The 24,997-nt window shown below is 40.9% G+C and overlaps 1 protein-coding gene across 2 annotated transcripts in view; it reads right to left on the reverse strand.

The window, feature by feature from the left end:
• Nucleotides 1-24,997, reverse strand: part of lrrc4ca (leucine rich repeat containing 4C, genome duplicate a) — a 419,715-nt gene that overhangs the window by 394,274 nt on the left and 444 nt on the right. The window contains exon 2 of one of the 2 annotated variants that reach the window (XM_028793490.2): nt 23,626-24,796. The gene's annotated coding sequence lies outside the window, so the exon portion shown is untranslated. Of the gene's footprint in view, nt 1-23,625 lie in introns of both variants that reach the window. The other variant, XM_051923610.1, reaches the window with a different exon arrangement.

Here is a 24,997-nt window from a genome sequence, read left to right on the forward strand (position 1 = left end):
GCCCTGGCGGAGTCCAACTCTCACTGGAAATGGGTTCGACTTACTGCCGGCAATGCGGACCAGGCTCTGGCAACGATCGTACAGGGACCGAACAGCCTCTACGGTCGAACGCCTTTTCCAAGTCCACAAAACATTCTATTCCAGATTCCATAAATGTGGCTATCTGGTGAGTATTGATTGGTGCAAGTGCTGCGTTTTAGACGGTTTGGGTTCCTGTGCCCACGGCTCCTCATTTGGATTATGCATTAGGACGTTAAAAATTCTTTATCCCACAATTGTATTCACTTTTCCAAGTACAAACTTTGGTAAATTTGTGTGCCCTTCCAGTCCCCACATGGGCACAGACTGGACCAGATTATTCTAAACACAAAAAAGTGAAAGATTTAATTGCTGCGCTTTGACACAGAGAGGGAGAATTTATATAAAAGAGGTGCCCTCTGCTGCCCTCAAGAGGACCACCTATGCGTGCTAGGGCGGGCACAACTGAGAATAAATAACAATAATGATCTTCTTCTATAATACGCTACTGTGGCTGTCCGTTTGTCTGTCCAGGATTTTAAATCACCTGTAGCTCGCAAACGGTTTGAACTATTGACCTGAAATTTGCTACACATATCCTACATGACGTCTACTGTCCGCTTTTTGGGGTGATCATTGACCTCCAAGGTTATTCCTCTTTTTATTTTTATTTTATTGTAGAATCAACTCTTGGCAGCAGGGTGGCCGTGTGGCACATGCATACGGGTGCTGTTCTCATCCCTACCACCTTCGCCGTCACTTCCCCTACCTCTTCATATCTTAAATCATCATCAAGACTTAAGTGCCAGCTTAAGTGAAAAATTCAAGAAAATGTACAAAGTATTTGCAACACAAACACTGACTTAATCAATTTTAATGCGAAAAGATGTCGACAGAGGGTGGCACGGTGGCGCAGTGGGTAGCGCTGCTGCCTCGCAGTTGGGAGACCTGGGGACCTGGGTTCGCTTCCCGGGTCCTCCCTGCATGGAGTTTGCATGTTCTCCCTTTGTCTGTGTGGGTTTCCTCCCACAGTCCAAAGACATGCAGGTTAGGTGGATTGGGGATTCTAAATTGGCCCTAGTGTGTGCTTGGAGTGTTTGTGTGTGTCCTGCGGTGGGTTGGCACCCTGCCCGGGACTGGTTCTTGCCTTGTGCCCTGTGTTGGCTGGGATTGGCTCCAGCAGACCCCCGTGACCCTGTGTTCAGATTCAGCGGGTTGGAAAATGGATGGATGGAAGATGTCGACAGAAGAAGAGAAGAAGCGGGGCGCTAAGGTGAAGAAAAGAAGAGCTGCTCAGGAAGGAGCAAGCGCATCAACCTCTGAGCAAACGAATGATAAACGTACAGAGAAAGAGGAGGAAGACTAGGAATGGTCAAGTCAAGTGTATTGACTGCATGTTATTGTGCAGCGCACCGTTACTGGTTAATAACATTTCTGTTTCATAACATTCAAGTCAACAGAAGATATTACTTGACAAGGCTCAAGAGTGTTTAGAATAGCAAGAACGGCAAACCAAAGTAGAATTCACACGGTCAGGCCGACTTGATGCTGAAGTAAAGGACAAAAGATAAAGAAATGCTGCATGATGGGTGCTTCATATTTGATAACAACAAAAAAATGCTGAACCATTACTAAGACAAGTACTGCTATTATTATAATACGGGGGCATATCAGATATGGAAAGCTGATAAAAGGAGACCTGTGCCCACAAGCCCCAGGCTGTCATCTACTAAGTACTGACATAAAGCGGGTGAATACTGTATAGGTCACCATTGGCACAACGCTCCCTGGTAACGGGGATAAGCCAGGCAAATGAGGACATGCACAGTCAAAAAGAGGTAGGTGCCAATGCTTTGTTCTTTTAGTAAAGCCAACAAGGTGCAAAATAGTGCGGGACATCTTCCTCGATAGATAATTGAGTAAAAAGAAGGTGAGTTGTGGAGGTTAAAAACTAATCCATACATAAATATTCCTCAAAACAAAGTTGAATGAACCCCAATGTCTCTTTATAAAATCTGGTGGTCTCCTCTGCTTATCCCGTCAGGACCCCCCTCCGCCAACAGGTGAAAGTCAACCTTTTTAATCTCGGGTTCAGATTCCCCCCAACCAAGTCCCCTTTGGCCTCTGCAGGACAACACACCGAACCCAAACCCCACTCACGTCTCCCCCTCAGCCAGTCCTGTGGTGTCTAAAGGGAGATGACGCACAGATCCCGCATGCAGTTCTAAGGACCGACCCTTCTTGTGAATATCCCCCCCGCCCACCCATCCTGAGCAAATGCCTGACTCTCGTTGTCACCTGGGACACACTTCTCACCAGTCATGTCCACTTAATTCTTCTAAAATAACATCAAGTCGAGTTTTGAAAGTCCGTAACATCCTACTGTCTACCACAGTACTTGGTCACTTATTCAGGGCAGTGTACACCTTGTATGATTTTTTCTGTTCATTTTAATGTTCTTTAACTGTTTCGACAGCAACAATGGCATCAACATGTGGCGAGAGATTGAAGTGAATGTGTATAAACAAAAATACTCTGTGGACGATGTTTTGCACATTATCGCTGAATTGGACTTTGAATTGTTGTTGCCAGTCATCGAAAATGAATGTGACCGATCTCCAGCTGACTGTAGTGCTGAACAGGTTTGTGTAGCTGATGCACCAACTGCAATTTGATGAGTCTGGAACAGGGGAGAGTCCCGAGGATTTGGAAAACATCTTGCATCACCCCAGTCCTAAAGGTATCACATCCTAGTGAGCTGAATGACTTCCGGCATGTCGCTCTGACGTCACATGTGATGAAGACTGTGGAGCGGCTGCTGCTTCCCCACCTGAGGCCACAGGTCCACCATGCCTTCGACCATCTGCAGTTTGTATACCAGGAGAAGGTGGGAGCAGAGGATGCCATCATCTACATGCTACACCAATCTCTCTCTTGGACAGAGGCAGTGGTGCAGTAAGAATTATGTTTCTGGACTTCTCTAGCACCTTCAACACGATCCAACCTCTGCTCCTTAGGGACAAGCTGACAGAGATGGGAGTAGATTCATACCTGGTGGCATGGATTGTGGACTATCTTACAGACAGACCTCAGTATGTGCGTCTCAGAACTGCAGGTCTGACATTGTGGTCAGCAGCACAGGGGACTGTACTTTCTCCGGTCCTGTTCAGCCTATATACATCGGACTTCCAATACAACTCGGAGTCCTGCCACATGCAAACGTTCGCTGATGACACTGCTATCGTGGACTGCATCAGGAGTGGGCAGGAGGAGGAGTATAGGGACCTAATCAAGGACTTTGTTAAATGGTGCGGCTCAAACCACCTACACCTGAGCACCAGCAAAACCAAGGAGCTGGTGGTGGATTTTAGGAGGCCCAGACCCCTCATGGACCCCGTGATCATCAGAGGTGACTGTGTGCAGATGGTGCAGACCTATAAACACCTGGGAGTGCAGCTGGATGATAAACTGGACTGGACTGCCAATACTGATGCTCTGTGTAAGAAAGGACAGAGCCGACTATACTTCTTTAGATGGCTGGCATCCTTCAACATCTGCAGTAAGATGCTGCAGATGTTCTATCAGACGGTTGTGGCAAGCGCCCTCTTCTATGCAGTGGTGTGCTGGGGTGGCAGCATAAAGAAGAAGGACGCCTCACGGCTGGACAAACTGGTGAGGAAGGCAGGCTCTATTGTTGGCATGGAGATAGACAGTTTGACATCTGTGGCAGAGCGACGGGCGCTGAGCAGACTCCTGTCTATTATGGAGAATCCACTGCATCCACTGAACAGGATCATCTCCAGACAGAGGAGCAGCTTCAGCGACAGACTGCTGTCACCGTCCTGCTCCACTGACAGAGTGAGGAGATCGTTCCTCCACCAAACTATGCGACTCTTCAATTTCACCCGGGGGGGGGTAAACGTTAACATTATATAAAGTTATTGTCTGTTATACTTGCCTCGCACTCTCCACCTTGCACTTTTTAACTTGCACTGTATTGTTATCACTCTTTAATTAATATTGTTTTTATCAGTATGTTGCTGCTGGATTATGTGAATTTCCCCTTGGGGATTAATAAAGTATCTATCTATCTATCTATCTATCTATCTATCTATCTATCTATCTATCTATCTATCTATCTATCTATCCATCTATATTCTCCTGGGAGACCCATCACTTACAATGACAAGGGGCCAAACCAGACTGTGTTGCACTGCAACTGCTGCTGCTAAAACCCCCGCCACGTGATGACAGCCTGGCAGGCATCCTGCTACCTGTGAGCAGCTCAAGCTGCATGACGCACTGAATTGGTGACCACTGCATGAAGCAACAGATGTTTTATGTCAATTTAGATATGAAACCATTGCTTTGGGTGCTTTTCAAAAAACTGCGTTGTTTTGGAAAATAATATTCAGCCCTCTGGGCAGCACGGTGGTACAGTGGGTTAGTCCTGCTGCCTCGCAGTTGGGAAACCTGGGGACCCGGGTTCGCTTCCCGGGTCCTCCCTGCGTGGAGTTTGCATGTTCTCCCCGTGTCTGCGTGGGTTTCCTCCGGGCGCTTCGGTTTCCTCCCACAGTCCAAAGACATGCAGGTTAGGTGGATTGGCGATTCTAAATTGGCCCTAGTGTGTGCTTGGTGTGTGGGTGTTTGTGTGTGTCCTGCGGTGGGTTGGCACCCTGACCGGGATTGGTTCCTGCCTTGTGCCCTGTGTTGGCTGGGATTGGCTCCAGCAGACCCCCATGACCCTGTGTTCAGATTCAGCGGGTTGGAAAATGGATGGATGGATATTCAGCCCTCAAAGAGTTAATTTTCATGACTGTTGGTCCACTCATATTTTGCTTAACTTATCGGTCATTTTTAGTTTTTAATTTTGTACAGAAACGTAAGTTTTGTGTTTATATATTTTAAAAAAATGTGATCATGGGATGCTTAGCATGTACACCATAATGAACCAGCAGACCCAACAAGGATGATAAATGTGAGAAACCTGCTAACTACGGCCATCACTGACTCCCAGGGTGACCAGGAGTGAGCTCCTGTTAGGAGAGATGGACTCACCCATACCAGGGTGATGGACTAGTAAAATGCCAATTCAATACACAGCTGACTGCAAACCTCTGGTCATATGGATTCCGGGCAGAAAGGAGTCAGTCCAGAAAGGCAGGCGACAGAATTGGTGTCAGCGGTGGGATGGCTGTTGATCTTCCATTGTGAAAAGACTGAGCAGTCTGTTGCGGTTCATTGAATGTGCCAGGCGCTTGAGCCCCATGGGTGACGTTGACAAGAATAATGGCGCATTTGAGGGACCAAAGAGGAGGACCGACACAGCAAGTGGTGTCAGAAACCAAGACACATCAGAAAGAGATAAAGAGAGGGTGGCCATTTCACCCAGACGTTGGGGAACGTAACTCCTGCTTCACATTGAATGCTGAAACAAAAAGCTGCATTTCTGATTTGAAGTCAGCTTTTCTAAGACTGTATAAATCCACACTTGATAAATACCAGTAATAATTAATAAAATGTAAAAATATATATATATATATTTTCAGTCAGGCATTGTTGTCCAATGATAAAGGAAGTGGATTGTACACTGCAAGGATTCCCTTAACATTCCCGTTAGATCACATGATGAGACAGATTGTATTGTTATTTTTATTCCTTTTGTGATGGACATCCGGCAGCTCAACATGGCAGGGACGCCCAAAGAATGGAAGGATGGGGGAAGTCAGCCACTTTGGGACACTGCATTCCCCAAGACGCTTGATGGCGGCTTCCCTGCAGCATAGCAGTGCCCTGAATTTCCACAGGGCACCATGTGATCTGGAGGTCAGCTTCACAGCCCTGCTGGGTACTGTGGGTGCCGCCATGAGATGCTGAAGGGAGACCTGGGAATCTCTACTTTCTGCATAGCCCGGAAGTACTCCAAAGTCACAGGGATGGAAGCCTCGAAGTACTTTTGGGCTGAAGAAAATGCAAGTTCTCCATCTGACCTGGAAGTGCTGGCAAATCACGGGGACGGAAAGACAGAAGCACTTCTGGGTCACGGACTATATAAAGGACTGCTGTGAACCCAGCAAGCAAGTCGGAGTTGGGTGGTAGAAGACAGAGCTTGCTAGGAAGTGTGGAGGAGAGAATTGCATGTGATTATTTTTGGATTATTGTACTTATTTACCTGCCTGTATATGGTTGGCTGTGGTGCTTTGAGGGCACTGTACTTATAAAAGAAAGGAATTAAAAACACCTTTTAGTACTTTTACCTGGATGTCTGTCTGTCGGGTTAGAGGAGTGACAGCGCCCTCTAGTGTCACACTTTACATTTAGTTGACACCTTTATCCCAAGGCAACATTCAGAATACATGAAAATATTTCACACGCAGGTTAAACGATCTACTGACGTTCACACCGTGAGAAGACCACTGCCTTATCTACTACACCAACACTGTCTGCCTGCGTATTAATAAAGGATGCTGCCCCCCCAAGTTATGTGAGTAAATGTGTGGGTACCCCACCATGAAAAATGAAGAACACCCATATAACCTAAAACTGACAAATGTCATTGGCACCCATCAATGTGTATTTCATATTTAACAAAAATCAGACGATGTTTAAGAGTTTTTGTTCAGTAGAATATTTCAAGTAATGACAAAAATGAAAACAGAAGTGATGGGGCTGTTCACCTAATATTAGTTTGCACAACATTTAGAGTTTGTAATCACTGCAAACAAGAGAGTCCTGGAGCTCTCCATGAGACGTCTGTCACACAGGTCGTTTGGCCCACTCGTCCTGAGCAAACTGCCCCCGTTGGGTCAGGTTTGAAGCAAAACAATAAAGAAGGTGACATAGCGGAAAGAAAAAGAAAAGCTGCAACATCTGCTGAGCGTTAAGCAAATTGCAGTCGCGTTGATAAGGAAAAACATTTTTCCAGCAGCAACCGCTGCAAAATTATCTGGGTTTGTGTCTTTCCTTCAGCAAAATACACAGATAAAATGATCAAGAATGTGACATGACAGAAAGAAAACAAAGAGCAGCAACGTCTGCTGATCATTAAGCATATAATTTTGCTAGCAGTGACCTCTGAAAAGTTATGAGGGTCTTAGTCTCTCCTACAGCAAACTATACAGGCAAATTCATCAAGAAGGTAACATGCCAGAAAGAAAACTAGAGCAGTGACATCTTCTGAGTGTGAAGTAAGTGGCAGATGTTCTGGTGAAGCAAAAAAATGTCACTAGTGCAACCTCTGCAAAGGTATTAGGGTTTACGTCTTTCATACAGCAAACTGCATAGGAAAAATGACAAAGAAGGTAGCATGGCGGAAAGAAAATAAGATCAGCAACATCTGCTGAGCATGAAGCAAATAATTATGTTAGCTACGACCTCTGCAAAATTATCAGAGTTTGTGTCTTTCATACAGCAAACTGCACAGGCAAAATGATCAAGAAAGTGACATGGCTGAAAGAAAACAATGAGCAGCAACATCTGCTTAGTGTTAAGCAAATACTTTTGCTAGTAGTGACCTCTGCAAAGTTATCAGAGTTTGCATCTTTCCTATGGCAAACTGCACAGGCAAACTCTTCAAGAAGGTAACATGGCGAAAAAAAAAAGCAAAAAAAACAAGTGCAGCAACATCTGCTGAGTGTGACGCAACTGGCAGATGTTCTGGTGAATTAAAAAATGTGGCTAGCAGCAACATCCCTAAAGTTATTGGGGCTTGTGTCTTTCCTATTCCAAACTGAAATAAGGTGACATGGCAGGAAGAAAATGAAGAGCAACGACATCTGCTGAGCTTGGAGCAAATTTCAGGAGCCAATAATAGGATAGGAAGAGAAAGAAGAATGAGAGCAGCGGTATCTGCAGGCCATCAAGCACATATGGCACAGCAATCTGCTGGAACTCTCAAACTACTAAGGGTTCGAGCCTTGATCTTGGTTGTAATGGAAAGCTTATGACTTGATTATGTTCTGGAAAATACAAAAGCGTGAGCTCACAGGACAGTAAAGTGATTAAGAAAGTGACTTGGCAGAACGAAAAGTAGCATCATCTGCTGAGCATCTTACTGGTGGGCAGAAACTTTTCTTGTAATAAAAGCTTGATACTTCATAAGCCCATCTATTGGAAATCAACCCAGGGCATGCCACATGCGTCTTCTGAATTCATCATCAAGTGAAAGTATTGCATTTATCGATCATCAGCCGTGACGAAGAACTCCCGTAATAAGCAAGAAGGAAAAAGGAGATCAGCAACATTTGTGAACAGTGAAAACAAAATTCTGTCTTGTCAAAATGGAAATCTTCAGCTTTCTCTATTTAATCCTCCTTAATTTGTGTTCCCTAGTTATTTTTTCCATAGACTCTTATGTGCATCTTCACAAAAGTTACCAAAAATTATGGGGGGGGACACTAATATATCCATAGATAGTTACATATAGATGTGCATCTTATATATAAACGTCTACCCATGGAAGTGTGTGTGTGTCTCTCTGTCTGTTCCGGAAGTTCAAGGCTACAGCAATGAAGTTCAAAGAGCCGGCAAGTTAACGAGTCGGAAAAGGAAAGAAGTGTGAGGATACAGCATGAAGCTGAAAGAAATCGACTCTGTCGCCAGAGTGAGACTGCCGAGGAAAGACAAACCCGCTTAGCCGCTGATAGACAAGGAGGGTGAGGACATCGGTAAAACAAAACCTCCGTGGAGAGAGAAACTCACTTAATCGCTGATAGTCAAGGGGGGACGAGCACGTCTGCAAAACAAAACTGTCGACTCTTCATTTCATTTTTTTTCTGATAATTTCAAAAGTTTTTACAGCACGGGCTTACACAGCTAGTCTTATATATAAATATCTACGCATGGAATTGTGTGTGTCTGTCTGTCCGTTCCGGAAGTGCGAGGCTACAGCATGAAGCTCAAAGAGCCGGCAAGGCGGCCCCAAGTTAACGAGTCGGAAGAAGAAAGAAGGATGAGGCTACAGCATGAAGCTCAAAGAGCCGGCAAGGCGGCCCCAAGTTAACGAGTCGGAAGAAGAAAGAAGGATGAGGCTACAGCATGAAGCTGAAAGAAATCGACTCAGCCGCAAAAGTGAAACTGCCGAGGAAAGACAAACTCGCTAAGCCGCTAATACACAAGCGAGGCGAGGACATTGGCAAAATGAAACCTCTGAGGAAAGAGAAACTCATTAAGCCGCTAATACACAAGGGGGGGTGAGGACATTGGTAAAACGAAACTTCCGAGGAGAGGAAAACTCATTAAGCCGCTGATAGACAAGCAAAGCAAGGACATCAGTAAAATGAAACTGCAGAGGAAAGAGAAACTCGCTAAGCTGCTAATATACAAGCAAAGCGAGGACATCGGTAAAACGAAACCTCAGAGGAGAGTAGAAACTCGCTAAGCCACTGATAGACAAGGGGGCGAGAACAATGGTAAAATGAAACTTACAATGAGAGAGAAACTCGCTAAGCTGCTAATACACAAGGGGGGAGAGGACATCGGTAAAACGAAACCTCAGAGGAGAGAGAAACTCGCTAAGCCACCGATAGACAAGGGGGGCGAGGACATCGGTAAAATGAAATTTATGATGAGAGAGAAACTCGCTAAGCCACCAATAGACAAGGGGGGCGAGGACATCGGTAAAATGAAATTTATGATGAGAGAGAAACTCGCTTAGCCACTGATAGTCAAGGGGGACGAGGACATCGGTAAAATGAAATTTATGATGAGAGAGAAACTCGCTAAGCCACTGATAGACAAGGGGCGAGAACAATGGTAAAATGAAACTTACAATGAGAGAGAAACTCGCTAAGCTGCTAATACACAAGGGGGGAGAGGACATCAGTAAAATGAAACCTCAGAGGAGAGAGAAACTCGCTAAGCCACCGATAGACAAGGGGGGTGAGGACATCGGTAAAATGAAATTTATGATGAGAGAGAAACTCGCTAAGCCACCAATAGACAAGGGGGGCGAGGACATCGGTAAAATGAAATTTATGATGAGAGAGAAACTCGCTAAGCCTCTAACAGACAAGGGGGGTGAGGACATCAATAAAATGAAACTTATGATGAGAGAGAAACTTGCTAAGCTGCTAATACACAAGCGAGGCGAGGACATCGGCAATATGAAACCTCTAAGGAGGTAGAAACTCGCTTAGCCACTGATAGTCAAGGGGGGCGAGGACATCGGTAAAATGAAACCGCTGAGGAGAGAGAAACTCGCTAAGCCACTAATACACAAGGGGGGGGCGAGCACATCGGTAAAACGAAACCTCAGAGGAGAGAGAAACTCTCTAAGTCGCTGATAGACAAGGGGGGCGAGGACATCAATAAAATGAAACTTACGATGAGAGAGAAACTCGCTAAGCCGCTAATACATAAGCGAGGCGAGGACATCGGCAATATGAAACCTCCAAGGAGAGAGAAACTCGCTTAGCCACTGAGTGTCAAGGGGGGCGAGCACATCCACAAAATGAAACCATCGACTCTGAATTTCAATATTTTTACTGATTTCAATAGGGGTCATGGGGTCCTGAACCAGGCAGGAGACAACTGGGGCTGAAGCTACAGTCCCTCATACAAGACCTGAAAATGAAACCAACCTGCGCTTTTGCTTTTTACTAAATTTGGGTCTGTGTCAGGACAAAGGCTTAGACCTTCCATACAATACTGTCCCAGTCAGGGAAGCTGCGAGCAAAACTGATGACTGCCATGTCACCTGCAGCTTTCTAGTCTCTGCATACAGGATGACACATTTTGCTTAGAAAGACCCAAGAAATAAATCGAGAGTTACGTCCAGTCATACGTTCCCTTGCCCTTTAAGCACCGGGATGAATGAATTGTCCACATTGTAATAAACACTGAACTCGTACACCGAGGGGAGAGGCTCTACGCTTTTTTGGTTTTTGTGTTTTATTTATTTATTTCTTTTTTTTAATGTGCATCACACATGAATACCACCATCTGTCACAATTAAATCCTATACAAAAAGCTAATTATGCTTCCTTATTTATCCCCCCCAAGTTAGCATCATGTTAGCATCTGAAAATGTCAGCTGCATTTAAAGAATTTAAAAAAGGAAACAAACTTGAAATGCATAATTCTTAAAAAAAAAAAATTGAGGAAGGAGAGTTCCAGCAGCTATCACCATCTAATTAGGCCAATTAACAAATTAAAAGAAATGTGCAACACTCCTTGGAATAAAAGGATAAAACGTCTAACAAGCTGCCTGCCTGTTTTGGCTGCTGACATCAGCCTATTGTTTTTGAAGACTCACTGACAACAAAGGGACCCCAAAAATATTGGAATTATTTGAATTATTAAAGAAAAGAAAAAAATGAAAGGACAATTATCACACAGAATGAACTGTCCTGTTCTGCATACCTGCCATTAAGAGCAAATACGACCTCTCTAGAACACAGACGACTGCGCAGAATGGCGTAAGAAAGGAAAACTGGAGTAAGACGTTGTGACGTGCATTAAGGGACAGCTGAAGGACTCTGCTGATGGCAATTCTCCACCTCTCCTCTACAATCACACCTTTTCTGTGTCGCCCTCTGCAGACTGGGAGATTGACGGCTTTTCCACCGTCGACATCACTTCCGGTAGCCGCCCATCAGGACCCGCCTCTTCCTGCCAGAAACGGTCTTAGCATGGAAGAACCGCCACCGTCAGATGCAACTTAACGTCTTACCCACATCTTTCACTTTCTCTCTTTGTTGAGACTCTATTTATAAGGGGGGTTGGCTTTGCTATTACAACATCCACAATGAATTGCTTTTACGTATAAGGGTGTGCGTCACAGGGAAACTCATCAAGAAGGAAACATGGCGGAAAGAAAAACAAGAGCAGCGACATCTGCTGAGTGACAGCTGTTTTAGAGAGACTTTATTAATGAAAATTGTGAGAATATACAGAACATTACTGTTCTGTGCGTTACAAGTGACACACACACACAGAGTATACTGTATATACAGTGTGTGTGTGTGTGTCTGTATATGCTGTATTCTTTGTCTGGCAACTGATTCTGATTTCAGCATTTATATCAAAAAGCTTTAAAATACTTTGTGAGTGTGTGTGTGTGTCTGAGAGAGAGAGTATATACAGCTCTATATATATATAAAATGCAATGTCTGTCTGTATGTCTGTCTGTCTGTCCGCTTTAAACGAGAGAACTACTTAACGGAATTAGATCAGGTGTTTTTCTAGAATTTGCTTGGACATTCCAGTTGATTTTGCGACTTCTCTCATTGTGCTAAGAATCATAGTTCACTTGCAGGAGTGATATATTCACGCTAATCTGAAATAGAGGCTGCAGGCCGAGGGGAGGAGGAAGTGTGACGTCAGGAGTGGGGAGCCAGGCAGGGCCCTCGTTACTGTCCTGTTTCACTACTATGCAGGTGGAGCCACGGGGGACAGCTGTGTGTATACACACATATATATATACACACAGGTGCTGGTCATAAAATTCGAATATCATGACAAAGTTGATTTATTTCAGTAATTCCATTCAAAAAGTGAAACGTGTATATTAGATTCATTCATTACACACAGACTGATGTATTTCAAATGTTTATTTCTTTTAATGTTGATGATTATAACTGACAACTAATGAAAGTCCCAAATTCAGTATCTCGGAAAATTAGAATATCGTGAAAAGGTTCAATATTGAAGACACCTGGTGCCACACTCTAATCAGCTAATTAACTCAAAAGCCTTTAAATGGTCTCTCAGTCTAGTTCTGTAGGCTACACAATCATGGAGAAGACTGCTGACTTGACAGTTGTCCAAAAGACGACCATTGACACCTCGCACAAGGAGGGCAAGACACAAAAGGTCATTGCTAAAGAGGCTGGCTGTTCACAGAGCTCTGTGTCCAAGCACATTAATAGAGAGGCGAAGGGAAGGACAAGATGTGGTAGAAAAAAGTGGACAAGCAATAGGGATAACCGCACCCTGGAGAGGATTGTGAAACAAAAATGTGGGGGAGATTCACAAAGAGTGGACTGCAGCTGGAGTCAGTGCTTCAAGAACCACCACACACAGACGTATGCAAGACATGGGTTTCAGCTGTCGCATTCCTTGTGTCAAGACACTCTTAAACAAGAGACAGCGTCAGAAGCGTCTCACCTTTGGACTGCTGCTGAGTGGTCCAAAGTTATGTTCTCTGATGAAAGTAAATTTTGCATTTCCTTTGGAAATCAAGGTCCCAGAGTCTGGAGGAAGAGAGGAGAGGCACAGAATCCACGTTGCGTGAGGTCCAGTGTAAAGTTTCCACAGTCAGTGATGGTTTGGGGTGCCATGTCATCTGCTGGTGTTGGTCCATTGTGTTTTCTGAGGTCCAAGGTCAATGCAGCCGTCTATCAGGAAGTTTTAGAGCACTTCATGCTTCTTGCTGCTGACGAACTTTATGAAGATGCAGATTTCATTTTCCAACAGGACCTGGCACCTGCACACAGTGCCAAAGCTACCAGTACCTGGTTTAAGGACCATGGTATCCCTGTTCTTGATTTCCCAGCAAATTCGCCTGACCTTAACCCCATAGAAAATCTATGGGGTATTGTGAAGAGGAAGATGCAATACGCCAGACCCAACAATTCAGAAGAGCTGAAGGCCACTATCAGAGCAACATGGGATCTCATAACACCTGAGCAGTGCCACAGACCGATCGACTCCATGCCACGCCGCATTGCTGCAGTAATCCAGGCCAAAGGAGCCCCAACTAAATATTGAGTGCTGTACACGCTCATACTTTTCATGTTCATACCTTTCAGTTGGCCAACATTTCTAAAAATCCTTTTTTTGCATTGGTCTTAATTGATATTCTAATTTTCCGAGATACTGAATTTGGGACTTTCATTAGTTGTCAGTTATAATCATCAACATTAAAAGAAATAAACATTTGAAATACATCAGTCTGTGTGTAATGAATGAATCTAATATACAAGTTTCACTTTTTGAATGGAATTACTGAAATAAATCAACTTTGTCATGATATTCGAATTTTATGACCAGCACCTGTATATATATATATATTTATTGTGGTGCCCGGCGGGCGTTCATGCCTGGCCAGGACGCCCAGGAGGACCTTGTGGATCCTCCGGAACACGAGGGGGCGTCCTCCCTGGTTGCTGGTTCATCCCTGTAGGGGCCTATGGTCACCGCCAGTGGGCGCCCCAATGCCTTGGGATTGTTGGACCTCAGTACTTCCGCCACACTGGGAAGTGCTGGGGAGAAGAGAATTGGAGACACCACAGGGGTTGCATCACAGGGGTGTGACTACGAGCCCCAGGATGCAGCTGGAGCCCTTCCCGGGGTGAATAAAACGGGCCGCCTGCCTACAGTCGGGGGCAAGAATCGGGTGGAAGAAGGACGAAGCTTGGTGGAGAGGAGTGGAGGTGGACCAGAGACTAATAAGGCATTGTGTTGTGGGCAAGAACTTGAAGGGGTGATTGGTGCTTCGGCACTGGGTATGTGCACTGTAAATATGATAAATAAACGTGTGTGTGGTGATAACATCGTGTCTACCTGTCTGTGTCCAGGCTGTTCCCCACAATATATATATATATATATATATATATATATATATATATATATATATATATATATATGAGGGATGTTCAAAAAGTTTCCGCACTTTCCTATTTTCGTTGGAAACAGTGAAGGTGGGAGGAGTAGTAATTGGGCATTAAAAAGTTGGTACAATGCATCACAAAGGAATGTGACTATGTAGAAAAGTGATGTCATTTGTTGTTGAAATTCTTAATAAATAGAGTTACCGAAAAGTGCAGAAACTTTCTGAATGTCCCTCGTATGTATATACATACAATTTGAAGTCCCGCGAGAGACAGTCTAACTTGCTCCCAGCTCTTAAAATAACGAAAAGTGACAAGCAAAACACGCAGCTCACCAGCAGCATGAAAGACAGCAGATGATCTGACGGCATCTCCTTAGCGTGCGTTCAGCCGCCCCCCCTTCACAAGGCAAGCAGTGTTATACATCAACCGAGAAAGAGATGTAACCATGCCCAGGGCCGGTTACTATTGTTTTACAAAAGTTTTATTAAAGTAAAAGTGAAAATAATGCATATGTAACAATTCCCATGAAACTAACAAACTCTTTAAAATGTATATCCGGTAAACCAAACCCGGGGGTGGGCGAGTGAGGCATGAGCAACTCACTTCATATGCCTGTATTACAATTTTTTGGAAAAACAAAATGAAATGAACTCAATTGTAACTCTCAAATAAGGGTTTATATTCAGGGAAAGAACGCCCCGGAGGACAGGCACTGGCACACATAGTCCCACAAATAATATCTTATTTAAGGTGTTTAGAACACATCCACATTTAATCACTAAAACTATAAATAAATATTATAAATAAAAACACTAAAACCCATTCGAAAGTGCTGAAACATATCTTACTTTAATATTAAATCATATATTGAAAACCTGTTATACATTTTGCAACTGAAAACCATCAACCAAGCAGGGGATTAAAAAAAAAAAAAACTGCCCCCTGCTGTTCAGCATGAAAAGTGCAAAACTAAAACAGATTCCATCATATTTAACATTATACTGAAAAATAAGATTTTAAACCAGAAACAATGCAAGAAGATAAAATAGAGTATCTAAAATTATTATAAATAAGGCATTTTCTAAAAAAGGACTAAAGTAAGACAATACGAGAGCTAATCTTGGGGCTCTGAGGAAAAACTGTTCTAAGTTGGATAAAGGCATCAGCCAAATAATTAATAAAGTGAACTGTGTGATAGATAGACAGACAGATATGAAAGGCACTATACACTGTGATAGATAGATAGATAGATAGATAGATAGATAGATAGATAGATAGATAGATAGATAGATAGATAGATAGATAGATAGATAGATAGATAGATAGATAGATAGATAGATAGATAGATAGATAGATAGATAGAAATGAATGTCCACTGTTTGTATTTATTATGATAAAATTAAATGCAAATCTCCTATATTATCATGGAGACCTGAAAATTGTGAGGTCAATGCTGTGTGCACTTCAGACATCAAAGGAGTGTATGTGTATGAAGTGCGTCAGGACAATAAGTCCCATCTTTGGCATCAGGGTTGATGTTAAGGAGTCAATGTGAAGTTTCAGTTGGTCTTGAGATGAACACTAAATTATGTAAATATACACAAAGCCAGCCATATTCATCTAAGAAATGCTCTGTAAATCACTGCAGCACACAGCTTGGGTTTTTCACAATAATAATTCAGTCTGGGTTCTTTTTATAATGCATGGCTCCCATCAGGCTTCCTAATTGTATTGGTTTGCACTGATGCCGCAGCACGTATTCTTCCTAAACATACTTGATTTTTTTTTTCTTCCTGAAGGATTGCTGGATGATTTCACATCTCCATCTGAACATACTGCTGCCTTCTTCCTGTATATTTCATGACACACTGCTTCACAATTTAGTTCTTTTTCACACGTTTGCCTCATTATTTGAAGCAGGACTTTCAGTGGCACTGATTCATTCGCCATGTGATCTAAAGCAAGGCTGCAATCTGAATTAATGCACCGTGATTCTTCCGTCTCTGTGTCTCGGCTCCATTCTTGCCTTGTTTCAGTTTGTTTAAAATGTGACGAGGATGTGAATGAGGCGAGAGTCGACATTAATTCCTCTCTGCTAAGCAGCGGTTCCAACCTGTTTAAAAGAATCCCGTTTTTTCACCGTCTTTGCCAAATAGCTGCTTTAGGTGGTAGAAGAAATTAAACGTACTGTTATTAATTTAATTGCTTTTATTTATAAGGGGCAATTATATCACAGGCAGCATTGTTCTGGTTGTTGCAGGGAGAATTTTTAAATGAAAATTGTGAGAATACTGTATACAGTACATTAGTGTTTAGTTTATTACAAGTGACACGCACACAGAATATATTTATATATATATATATATATATATATATATATATATATATATATATATATATATATATATATAGTGTGTGTGTGTGTATAATTTGATGTGTTATACATATATATACTATATTTTATGTCTAACTTCATTTGTTCTGATTTTAGCAGTTATATAAAAAAAGCTTTAAAATACATTGTATGTATATATACATAAACATTAGTGTTTTGTTTATTACAAGTGACATGTACATAGAGTATATATACACACATATATATATATATACACATATATATATATATATATATATACACATATATATATATATATATATATATATATATATATATATATATATATATATATATACACATTATATATATATATATATATATATATATATATATATATATATATATACTCTATGTACATGTCACTTGTAATAAACAAAACACTAATGTTTATGTATATATACATACAATGTATTTTAAAGCTTTTTTATATATATATATATATATATCCATCCATCCATCCATCCATTTTCCAACCCGCTGAATCCGAACACAGGGTCACGGGGGTCTGCTGGAGCCAATCCCAGCCAACACAGGGCACAAGGCAGGAACCAATCCTGGGCAGGGTGCCAACCCACCGCAGGACACACACAAACACACCCACACACCAAGCACACACTAGGGCCAATTTAGAATCGCCAATCCACCTAACCTGCACGTCTTTGGACTGTGGGAGGAAACCGGAGCGCCCGGAGGAAACCCACGTAGACACGGGGAGAACATGCAAACTCCACGCAGGGCGGACCCGGGAAGCGAACCCAGGTCCCCAGATCTCCCAACTGCGAGGCAGCAGCGCTACCCACTGCGCCACCGTGCCGCCCTATATATATATATATATATATATATATATATATATATATATATATATATATATATATATATACAGTATGTGTGTGTATATATATATAAGTGTGTGTATATACTTTGTATTTATATATGCATAAATTACATTTATATAAATACTGTATATATATTAGTATTTTGTTTATTACAAGTGACATGAACATAGAAAATATAATATATATATATTTTTTTTTTCTATCTAACTTGATTTGTTGTGATTTTAGCAGTTATATAAAAAACCTTTAAAATACTTTGTATGTATATTATATATATATATATATACTGTATATGTGTGTGTGTGTGTGTTTGTGTGTATGTATACACATACAGTACATATATATTAGTACTGTAAATATACAGTATATATGTATATATGTACATATATATATATATAAACACACATATATATAATATTATATATATATACTTGTATATACAGTATATATAAAATACTAATGTCTGTTTGCCTGTCCTAAAGCAGGGTCCCCAAAAGCCCACATATTGATAGGCCCTTAGGACATGGTACACACGTATATGTTCAGAATTCATAATCAAGTGTTATTTCTTTGCATTTTATTTTAGGACATGTATATCGGTTCATGTGGTCAATTAGTGTATCTGTGTGTGTGTGTGTGGGTTTATATTTATATATAAATGCATTTTGGACATTTTTAATATGAAAGCTCAAATCATGACTAAACAAATTAGGCTTTTTTACATGTTATTGTAAATCTTATCCTAGAGTGAATTAAACTTTACGTATGATACACTTTATCTTATTAACACATATGGTACATCCACACAGTGTAGATAAGCAGATATGAAAGGCACAATATAACACGTTAACAGGGGGACGCTATATAATTCAATGCATTGGAATGTTGTGCACTTTCTTTTCTATGACCAGGGCAATATTTCATTTCAAATAGTTACAGTACAAGGTAAAAAATCAATAAAATGTATGCTATACTGTATGTGTATTACAAGTGACATGCACATAGAGTATATATACTGTGTGTGTGTGAGCTTGTATGTGTGTGTATATATGCATGTGTAATTTCAGTATGTGTATATACTGTATTTTATGTCTGACTTGATTTGTTCTGATTTATATATATATATATATATTATATATATATATATAGATAGATAGATATAGATATAGATATAGATATACATACATACATACATACATACCTGTTTTACTAGACACTGGAAACACAAGATGATGATTAAAATAAAATGGCAATTGCCAAGACAGAAACAAACAAACAAACAAACAAAAAATTAATTTCCAAGCTGCAATAAATTCCATTGAACATAAGCCTCTAGGGGCCATGGTCATTAAGAAAAAAGGCCGACTGAAATGTCTAAGTCAAGTGGCCATCCAGCCCCAATGCGGATACCCTAAATGAATTGGAGTGCCAGCTGGTGTCATTGGTTTTAATTGGACAAATGGCCAAGGTCTGCCACTGGGGATAATGGAGATGACACATCCATTCAAAGGTCACGAGGGATAACCTGTGCAAAGTGACAGCAATAATGAATGTTAGAGAGGTTTAAATGAAAGGCACTATATAATAGATAGGAAGAAATGAAGGGCAGTATATTTAAGAGAGAGACAGGAAAGGCGCTATATATAAGGCTATAGATGGACCAACAGACCCCGGTGTGGCTGTGCTTGTATTTTATGGTGAGCCTGCACACTAACGTCTACTGATTACATTAGCAGCGCCCTCTTTCTATTCTAGTTCTTCACACACACACATCTAACTCATCTATTTCTGAAGCAGCAGCCTTTTCTTTCAGCATTAGACATATGTATTAATATTGTTATTATTATTATTATTATTATTATTATTAGGTTTATGTCTTTATCCAAGGTGACTTCTAACGTTTGAGATACAATTTTTTGCATTTGTTTTGTTTCCCAATGTGACCACAGGCAGGTGAAGTAACTCACACCGTGTTAGTAGCAGGACATGAACCCACCCTCTCAGATCCTACCCACTGCGCCATGCTGCCTGTATCATTCCAGAGTGGTATGCCAGTCTATCACAGGACACACACACAATTTAGAATTGCCTGCAGACTTGACAAGTGTATCTTTGGACTGTGACACAAAGCCATTTTCACTTAACAGTTAACCAGTTTTCATCTGGGGAGGTTTATTTTGCCCACAACCCATCAGTCATGACTTCATCATTTTACACATCCAGACACTAATTTTCTGAATACACTTAATCTCATGTTTCATGCAAATTTGTTCAAAACATAACCAAAACAAAAAAAAATACAATTGAAGCAAGACCGTTATTATGAATGATGGTCAAATAATTCAATGTATTGAACAAAAATATGCTGTTGGGCCACTGGTCATGTTGGAACTGTGCAGGTGTGAAGGTCTGTGACAAACTGGCATTCTGTGCAGGAAAATAGAAATGTTCTACAACATACGGCACAAATGCACAGACTGTCACAGATTAGAGCCTTTCACAAAAACACAGTTATGGGGTCTCAGCTCAGCGACACATCCACAGAGTGTGAGGAGCCACGAACTGCGCAACGGCCAACTAGAAAGACTTAAATACCAAAAAAAAAAACAACAACACCTACTCTTCTGTTAAATCGAGCCTTTTAGAAACATTTCTTCAAACACATCATTGTGTGCTCTGAAAAATGATTCAGAATTTATTTTAAAAAGTGTTCTGAATAAGATTATTAATGTGATATATAAAGATATCTGTGATGTGCATCTGCCAGCTACAAGGAGTAAGTCAGTGAGATGACGGGCATCCTTATCACATAGCTTACTGGATATACTGGAGTTCATTTCCTCCATTGCAAGTCGTAGCATGGGGTCTCAGATTCGAACTTCCACCAAATGTTGTGAGAGAATTGTAAATGCAACCCACACGTCAGAAAAAATAAACAGAATAAATGTTATTAAAAAGAAAAAGAAAAAAAAAAAAATATATATATATATATATATCGGGGAAAGAAAGGGAGGTTTTACTTTTGGGATATCCCTCTGTTTGCATAGATAGATAGATAGATAGATAGATAGATAGATAGATAGATAGATAGATAGATAGATAGATAGATAGATAGATAGATAGATAGATAGATAGATAGATAGATGTGAAAGGCACTATATGATAGATAGAGAGATAGATAGATATGAAAGGCACTATATCTATCTATCTATCTCTCTATCTATCTATCATATAGTGCCTTTCATCTATCTATTATATAGTGCCTTTCATATCTATCTATCTATTATAGATAGATAGATAGATAGATAGATAGATAGATAGATAGATAGATAGATAGATAGATAGATAGATATAGTGCCTTTCACATCTATCTATCTATCTATGTATCTATCATATAGTGCCTTTCACATCTATCTATCTATCTATTATATAGTGCCTTTCATCTATCTATTATATAGTGCCTTTCATATCTATCTATCTATTATAGATAGATAGATAGATGTGAAAGGCACTATATGATAGATAGATAGTGCCTTTCACATCTATCTATCTATCTATCTATCTATCTATCTATCATATAGTGCCTTTCACATCTATCTATCTATCTATCTATCTATCTATCTATCTATCATATAGTGCCTTTCACATCTATCTATCTATCTATCTATCATATAGTGCCTTTCACATCTATCTATTATATAGTGCCTTTCATTTATCTACCTATCTATCTACCTATCTATTATATAGTGCCTTTCATATCTATCTATCTATTATAGATAGATAGATGTGAAGGGCACTATATGATAGATAGATAGATAGATAGATAGATAGATAGATAGATAGATAGATAGATAGATAGATAGATAGATATGAAAGGCACTATATAATAGATAGATAGATAGATAGATAGATAGATAGATAGATAGATAGATAGATAGATAGATAGATAGATGTGAAAGGCACTATATAACGGACAGTATATTGTAATTTAATTTATTGATAACCTTCCATGTATTTTATCCTAAACACTTTCTTCAACCTGCTGCCGATGTACATTTTCAAGGCCCCCTTATCTCACTTCTTGCCATCTTTCTCAACATTTGAAGCCTCGTTTTCAACATTTCTTTGCCTTGCCCGTACTGAGTGGACATTTTTCCCCATGTGCTCCTTCATTTGTCAAGGTGGGAGTGAAGGGGCAGGTAGAAGAATCTTTCGGGATTTGTTCTGAGTTGTTCCGTTAAACCCTTTCTGTAGTGACACACAGGTGACCTACAATGCACCATTTACGGATTCCTGCTGTTCTTTTACTTCCCACCCGGTGTGGACCTTTGACGAATGATGACATCGGTTGGTCATTTCTGCACACAGTCAAACGGGCCGATACGGCGTCTTCCAAATTCGTAAAAGAGGTGGCACGTCGGTCTTCCTGTAGGATCAATAAAGAAACCCTGGAGCCATTTGTATTTAAACCATACCTCGAACAGCCTCAGGAGGCTGAATGAGTGGATGGACGGCGAACAATGTCACACTTTGTGTAGGTTGGTGAGAGGGAGGCCGGTCCGGAATGATTTATGTCAAACTAGGCAAGTTGGGCACAATAACCTACTGTTGTATGTGGGCACCGTGACGGGTCGTCGCATAGAAGGAGGCTGACAGACAGAAAGACATACCGACAGATGAAGGATTTTGCGGCGGTCACTGCTGTCTCAAACTCAAAGCCTGGCTCGTATTATTCACCGACGGCTTTACTTTTCTTGTGTATGTCGTCTGTGTTGATCGCCCGTTAATTCCAAAGCATGAACTTTAATTCTGTGCAGAGGTAAAACGCGGGGACGAGAACACAGATCGGAGAGTATACAATATAAAACCAGAAAGAGCTGGAACTTGTGCGGGAGGCTATTTCATTCTTTCTTTCTTTCTTTTTCTGTCTTTCATTCTTTCTTTCTTTTCTTTGGTTTGAAAAGGATACCACCGTTACACCGTTTCTGAATAAAGGTGCGCAGCGTGCGGATCTCGTCGAATGCGAGTGCCGCTTCGGAGGCGCACGACATAACGTGACGAGCTGACAGCAGGGTTATAAATAGTCGAGTCCTGGCATAAGACAGCCACCTCCTGTAAAATCAAATGCATTTAAGAAATCGATGCGCTAAAAAACATCCGTATTTGCATCATTAATTCGGATTTCATTTCCACGAGCATTCTGACCAATATTATAATTTCTAGGACAACCTGGTTGTACACCTGGAAATAGGCATTTGCGTGGAGGTCTCCACAAGTACTGAAATTAAAAATAATAAAAAAAAAATCACATGAGCCACAGGACAGGTAATGTAAAACCAGAGAGAGGAAAACAAATCTAACCCACTGCCTGCATTTATAAGCTACTAGGTCAATGGCAGTTACCAGAAAAACCTCCACGAGAAGCGACCACATTCAAGTCATAAAGCGACATGCGTAATTTATTCTGCGAATCGTCTGTCCTGCGGCAGTTGTTATAATCTTCCCTGGTATCCAGCCACCCGAAAGCTAGAATTCATTTATTTATTTATTTTTTATTTAATTATTTATTTATTTATTTATTATCTTGACCGTTAAAAGGGGTCTCTCTTTAGATCCCACATAAATGCAAAGCAAAGCAACACAGCTCGCATTTTATACACGACTCTAATCCTATTAATGCCCCCCTAAATCAAAACACGCTTGAAATGAGCCACCAATTAACAAAATAAGCCCAAAAAGTTCAACGATCAACATCAGGAAAAACCCTGCAGATAAAACGACACAAAAAAAGAGGTGAAAAACAAGAAAGCCCACCTACCAAACTCACTTTTCTTTCCTTTCCTTTCTCGCAGGTTTAAGAGGCAAATCACCATGAGATATCCGCGGTGTCTGCTTCAACATTCCCCCTGACAATTGCAACGAAAATCCATCTAAAATTTCAATCAATTTCGCCGAATCCAAGTGAACATCCAGGCGCTTTCCAGATTAGAAAAATCCACGGAGCAGAAGTTTTCAGATTTCATTTTGTTGTTTTTTTTTTTTCTTCCCATTCCAAGCAAAGCATAAACTTTTACTCCAGATCCAGGTATGAATACTTTGCAAATGGCACTTAAACCATGTAGCTGCTATCTAAATAAATATAAATTACGTATAAATATATTTTATCCAGTTTTCCACTAGCTCATTTTCTTGATTTTTTATTATTTTTTATTTTTAATCCCAAGCTTTGTCAAAGCTCCTGTCTTACTCAAAACACGAAAAAGAAGGAAAGCTTTACTTGATGTCGACCATATCCGATTGTGAGATTTTTGCCCCGGTATCTCATTCTGGTCTCCTTATTGAAATCCGTAAATTCCAAACCATCTTGCTCTAGTATTTTCGGGCCGAATTGTTTTCTCCTATACTTTATGATTATTATGATGATTATTTCCAGCACACTTCAGCCAGCAGAATCTGATTAGATTTCTAATCACAGCCCAGTGCGGAAATGCATTTTCTTTTTCCCACTTTCTAACCTGTAAAGTCTGTAGGAATAGAGATATTCTTTGGAGCAATGCGAGGAAAACGCTGGTGTCATGCAGAGCTTTTTTTGAACATATCCTCCGATTTCTTCCTTCATTTTTTTCCTCACTCGAAAATCCGAGAGCTCATCTCACGAAACCCAAATTCAATTTCCATTTTCCATAGTGCACACTCTGCAGGTCCCATTCCAATGTCGTCGATTCATTTCTACATGATACTATTTCCACAATCAGGACATAGCAACCGATAATTTGCTGGAAAAATCGGTTGTTTTTTTTCTGTTTTATTCCCCTTATTTATTTATTTTTTACTTCCACGTCTGTCTTTATCTTCTCAAGCCATCAAAAGACATATCCATCAAGTCGAACACAGATAGCATATCCCACCCCCAAAAAATCGCATCTCGGCAGCTCTTCTCCGCTCCTCGCGCTCTATTGCACTGTCCAGCGTTTCAGCAGCAACTCACACTAGCAAGAAGAGAAACAGATAGAATTAAAAGCAGGTAGACGGCATTGATCTACAAGTTGATCTCTATCTTTGATTTGTCCTGATTGAAAGGACAGAAAAGCCAAGAAGACGAAAGCACGCCGCTACTAATAACGCATCTCGTCAACAAGACGCGTAGGCAGCAAGCTTCAGCCGCTCCATTCACTGAGCTCCCCTAAAGC

This window comes from Erpetoichthys calabaricus, chromosome 2 (assembly GCF_900747795.2).
Source record: "Erpetoichthys calabaricus chromosome 2, fErpCal1.3, whole genome shotgun sequence".
In the NCBI taxonomy this organism is placed as follows: Eukaryota; Metazoa; Chordata; class Cladistia; order Polypteriformes; family Polypteridae; genus Erpetoichthys; species Erpetoichthys calabaricus.